This window comes from Corella eumyota, chromosome 7 (assembly GCF_963082875.1).
Source record: "Corella eumyota chromosome 7, kaCorEumy4.1, whole genome shotgun sequence".
Taxonomy (NCBI): Eukaryota; Metazoa; Chordata; class Ascidiacea; order Phlebobranchia; family Corellidae; genus Corella; species Corella eumyota.
Genome location: NC_137496.1, coordinates 8,651,507 through 8,657,900, shown reverse-complemented (window position 1 = coordinate 8,657,900; position 6,394 = coordinate 8,651,507). Strand labels below are relative to the sequence as shown.

Sequence of the window (6,394 nt, the reverse complement as noted above, 5' to 3'; positions counted from 1 at the left end):
TCGCAAGGTGGTGCAAAAGAATCGATTTGGTGATGTTGTCATTTTCGCCACAAATACCAGAACCTCTAAGTACACACATGACCACTTTCTACAAAATATTATGGCGTCAATAATAAAAAAGAACAAAAGCATACAATTATATGCCGAGTAGACCGACAGCGTGGTGTAGTATTAAGAACACTTCGTACACCACCATAAGGTCGTAGGTTCAATCCCCACTACTCTCATGCTGTAGAGCCCTTGAGTAAGGTGTTATAAACAATATAAATTTCTGCCAAGCCAGCACTTAATCGGCAGCATAATTATCGGACAATTATTCATAATAGCTCAAACTGCCACAGGCAACTTGAGACTGGGTTGGAGTAACTATTGTTACTCTATGTTTGGGACACTTTTTCAACTTTTCCGCATCAAGGATAAAAATATAATAAAAAAATAAATGTAAATAATGTGACTTCACCTAAAATGACGCCACCTCTGCATATTTCATCTTTTTTTCGTTTCACTCCAGAACAAGCTCCTCGCGTCCTTCTTTGTTCTTCCATATGTCGTCACAGAAGAGTAATAGTAAATAGTGTTCGGTTTAGTCCGAAAGCCTCGATTGAGCTCGTGTAGAGACAGTAACCAACATTGTTTGCACAACAAGCATCCAGCACGTTCATTGTTCCTATATGACATCATAATATATTAAAGAATAGGCTGTAGTAATCTACATCATTTAAGTTCTAGAATAAATAAACTATGTTGTCGAAATCTACTATAACAATGACATCACTTATGACATCACAATACCTACCTCCAACATTTATTTTCCATAATTTTTGACGGGGGCTTAATTCCTTGTAATCGATGACACTGGCCATATGCAAGACCACGTGACATCTTTGTACGACTGACATGAGACTACTACGATCTGTGACGTCACCCTCGATCCATTCAACTTCTATGTTGCCATCTAAAAAAATTAATAAAATAGAAATTAAAAAAAAATATTTTTTAAATTTCTAATTCTTACAAAAAAAAAATTTTTATAAAAAATATCAAATATAAATACTTAATACCAAGCATAAATAATTTTTTAAAGTTAATGTGTTTTGAATAAACTTCATTTTTTTAAACTGACAACAAACCAATAAATTTTAGAATATTCCTACTCGTTAATATTGATATTTTGTTGAGTAATCCTTTGGAAACCACAAATTCCCTCCTCTTTTCTTGCCCCCTAAATATTGTCTCTAGAATGTCGATCATTTCTTGTTTATCCTCCATCGGCCAGTTAATCTTGTTGTTGTTTCCGGTCCCAAGATCGATCATTATATGCTTGTTCCTGGAAACAATTTTTATTCAGTAATTTGTAAATATTTTAAACCTAATTTTAATATTTGATTTGTTATACTTTTTTGTTGTATTTATTTATAAAGGTCAATTTACCGACCTAAACATTGAGTAACAGTAATTACCCGACCAAGTCTTTAGTTGCCTGTGGCAGTTTGGGATATTACAGATCATAATAGCCTGATAATTATGCTGCTGATTAAGTGATGGCTTAGCAGAAGTTCATACTGTTAATAGCACCTTACTCAAGGGCGCTACAGCATGAGAGCCGTAGGGATTGAATCCAGGACTTTATGTGGTGTAGCTAAGTGTTCTGACCACTACACCATTTGCTGGTTTATTGAATCAATAAGAATCGAACCGCAAACCGCGGGTTAGTCTTTCTAATACTTAATACTTGTGCCGACAAAATTACATTCTGTAAATAACAACCTGGAAAAGAACATAGTTGTGCGGGGGTCGTATAATTCGTACATTTTGTTGAAGTCTGGCACCTCAGTAATGTCAACCAAGTAAACAACAGCAAAGTTCTTCACTTTGTCAGCTATACTATACAAGGTCTAAACGTTAAAAATTGTTGATTTATTAGAATGTCACCTACAGAATTTTACAGTAAAATAGTTGTGTTGTATAAATGTCCAAATTAAATATTTCGCAGAATAATCAAAAAACTTAATTTTATCAATAAAACATTTTCTTTTTTTTAGTTTTGTTTAAAATAATGCCACATTTACATAAATATTATCATATAAAAAACTTTATTCTCTTTAGTATTTTATTCTTAATTAAACTTCTTTAAAACATAAAAAATATATTCTAAAAAGTCTAGTAAACAAAATGACACAAATCCACTTTTTCACCAAAAAATATTAAACTTATGCTGAGTTTACCTAAAATTTAGTCTTAAATATCGTACCAAATTTGAACATTATTAAACTTATTATAATTAAAATCATTTAATACCTCGTTCATTTTCATGCAGGCCAGGTGCAGGTCCCAAACGTGACCGAACTGAATCACGATCACGACAACTTTTTTTGCTCGTTTAAGATCGATTGATCGACTTGCCAGCCGCTTGTAAGATGGAGAAGCATGTACAACATGGTTACCTTTAAACTACGCCAACCACTACCGAATAAATATTTCAAAATCAACTTTTTAAACTGGTTTCATTATTTTGTGCAATTTCGTGAAAATTTTTCGTAAAAATCCAAAATTTTGTACGAGCAAAAGTTGACACTGTTTTGTGTCTGCCAATTTGTTGTTGCATTTCAAACATGTAGCGTTAAAAGCGTTTTTTTGATGAAGCGTTAAAAATATTACGTCACTTCCTGTCTAAAGCGTTAAAATGACCGAAAAAAACGGTCGAGTTAAAATATTTTAACTTTAACGCTTCGTTGTTATAGCAACAAGAATGCCAGAAAATTGTCGTTTGGTGTTCCTTTGGTATATGTACAGACTGACAGATGTAGTAGCAATACTAATCTGTTATAACTACAATTTTTTGAATGTAAGTATAAATGTTTAAAAATATGATCTTGTAAGTGTTTGTTTGGCTGGTAAACTTTCAAAATTAACAGCATACCCATAATTTATTAATTTTTTTAAAATACGGCCTACCCAATTAAAAATACTTAGAAAGTAACAACTGTTTTATATAATATGGATAAACTTTGCTTTTTTTGCTAAGTTTGTTTTTTGCTAAAAAAAATTACAACAAACGGCAAAGAAAGGGCAAAATAAGAATATTTTTCTATGTCTTGCGAGCGTAGGGACTTTCCCTATTTACAATATTTTAACTGCAAATCCCGATATCTCGAAAACTACTTGACCAATTTTTAAAATAATGGTTTCCTCGTGCAAGTTGAAAAAATTTTAACATAATTTAAAAAAGAAACTCTGCGACCGAACCATCTCTTCAACTAAAACGTTAAAAGATTTTAATTTGGAAAAATGCGCGACGGTCAAACAAAGTTATGCTTTAATGTTAACAAAAACACCAAATTACCTTAGAAAAATACAACCTAAATGGACAATTGACTTAAGGAAAAAAATTTACACAAACATTTAACAGTGTAGTTATGAAACTAAACTAGTTTCATTTTAAATCAAATTAAATCTTAGAACAACAGTAACGAACGAAACACTATTTGCTTTTGGAAAAATAGATTCAAAAAATTGTACGTTTTGTAAGAAAAATACTGAAACACTTACTCACTTATTTTTATCGTGCCTCGTCGTAAAAAAATTTATGGAACAAGTAACCAGCTGGATTTAGCTCAATTGAAAGTATTTTAACATCGAACAATTCATGTTTGGTGTAAATACATTAAATTACTTCCTCTTGTGTGTCCGCTACACAATTTATATTGCTAAAGTTCGTAAATGTTGTCCTTGTATTAATTTGTTTATTTATTTAACAAAAATTGTTTTTAAATCTAAAAATATAATTAAGATAAATCACAGTTGAACTGTCAACATCGCTTTTTGGGTGATTTTTTGCTATATGCTTATATGTATCTGACTGTATTCGTGTTATTATTTAGTTATTTCTTATAAATGCCGCCTTTTTCTATTTTTTGGGGATATCGCAATCTGTTAATTAATTTTTTTATGTAGATGTGTAATAATATTGTTAATAAAGAAAATATATATATATTTTTAATTTTTTTTCATCACCAAAGATAAATTATTTTTTTAGCACGTGACTTCTAAAGTTATGCTGGGTTAATTACGTTTTTTAATATTGTGATTTTAAGAAGTGAAACACATTAACCATAAACTGCTTTGCTTGTTCAACTAGCATTGTTGTGTTTATAACTGGGGTCGAAATCGTTAATCCAACATAATTGAATTAAAACTTGCAACTTGCCTAAGCTTTTTAACAAGAACCTTATAAATAGTTTTAAATTAAAAAGTTAATTATGATTAAATGTTTAAGCTGTTACTTTACGTAAAACTTGCTAACAGTCTTATATGAAAATAATGTGACGTTGTATACCAGTAGCAAATGGGTTTACATTTGGTTTGTAAAACTACTTAATTTTATTAAACTGTTTAAAATTAATAAAAAATGATTTTTTCGGTATCGAAAAATAGCATAACTTTACTTTTAGTTGTAAAAAATTAACATAATATTTTTATAATTATTATATTTCTAATTATTTATTATCTTTCAATTTTATTTGTAAATATTCGAGGATAAATACATAAATTTAAAAAGAGTTATTCAACCGTACAATCAAGTTTCAGTTTGCTTACTGTTTTGCTTAGTGCTTAGGTTTCTTTTTTTATTTAAGTTATTAACGTATTTTAAACATTAATATCTTAATAATAATTTAGTTTTGAATAAATGCAGTGCAATAATTTAATATTTTTTTAATTAAAGTACATTTGTAATGCTTTAATTGCTATAAATTGTTTAATTTTCACGAAATTTAACGGTAAAAAACACTTTCAATTTTTCAATTTAACTTTTTATTTCTTTTAGGTTTTAAGTCTAAGTTAACATAAGCAGACAAGTTTTTTAGTGTTTGATGTTTATTCAAAGTTTTTAATATGAGGCACACGACAAAATTACTTCAGTTTATTAACAGACCTCGCTTGTCTGCTTGAATTTAGCAGTTGGTAAAACCTGGATCCTTATTGATATTGCCGGATATTTTTTTATAGGCAATTACGCTTAAAATTAAATGTCCTGAATACTTTTAAACTGATTATTACAGCAAAACTTAATTACTATATTAAAACCTGCAAATAACATTTATTTTTGTATTAAAATATGTGCATCATGGATATTTTTGCATTGATTGTTACGTCTCAATATGTTTATCATGGATATTTTTATATTTCCTACTATACAGTAAAAACTGTATCACGGATATTTTCATATCGGTTAATATACAGTAAAACTGTATTACGGATATTTTTATATCGGTTAATATATAGTTAAACTGTATTACGGATATTTGTATATAACATATTGTGTTATGTCCATTATCGATTTATTAAAATTTTTAAAATTGATTTATTAGCGGGAGATCACTTTTAGTGAGCATTGGCGTTTCATGCTATATTTCGGCTGCGAGAAATTTTTTACTCCCAATCTCATTGATTATAATGTGTTAACCGATATAAAAATATCCATGATACAGTTTAACTATATATATAGTAGGCAATATAAAAATATCCATGATACAGATTTAACTATTTATTAACCGATATAAAAATATCCATGATACAGGTTTAAAGGGGACGCGGAATTTGAGGGAATGGAAAATAAGGGAACGGAAATTGAAGGAACAGAAAATGAAGGAACCGGAAAATAAAGGAGCCGGAAAATAAAGGAACGGAAAATGAAGGAACTGGAAAATGGAGGATCAGAAACGGAATTATAGGAAAGTAAAAAAGGAAGAGGCGTAATCTTAAAAAAATAAAACGCGGAAATTCATGTTGACTGTTTATTTGTATTTAAGTCATTATTATTTTAATTGGGCATTTAATAGAAAAAGGTTAGGGAATGCTGGGGTAATAAAAATTAACTTATTACCGCTCATCAGTTCTCAAATAAATAACAGTAATCCTAAATAAACAGTCGACACTATTTTCGCATTTTAGTATTTAAGATTCCGCCTTCTCCTTTTTTGCTTTCCTTTATTTTCCAGTTCCTTTATTTTCCGGTTCCTTCATTTTCCGTTCTTTTATTTTCCGTTCCTTCTATTTCCTTATATTCGGGCGACCTGTTTTAAATATATATTAACCAATATGAAAATGTGGGTGATAAACTTTTAACTATATAGTACGCAATATAAAAATATCTTTGATACAGTTTTTATGTATATTAACTGATATAAAAATATCTGTGATACAGTTTTACTGTATAGTAGGCAATATAAAAATATCCGTGATACAGTTTTACTGTATATTAACCAATACAAACCGATATAAAATTATCTGTGGTACAGTTTTAACTATATAGTAGGCAATATAAAAATATCCGTGGTACAGTTTTAACTATATAGTAGGCAATATAAAAATATCCGTGATACAGTTTTAACTA

At 29.3% G+C, this 6,394-nt stretch overlaps 1 pseudogene; it reads right to left on the bottom strand.

Annotated features, from left to right (window-relative positions):
• Positions 1-1,157: 1,157 nt before the first annotated feature.
• LOC145760036 (thioredoxin-like protein 4A) lies at positions 1,158-2,438 on the bottom strand (annotated as a pseudogene).
• Between the last annotated feature and the right edge of the window lie 3,956 nt (positions 2,439-6,394).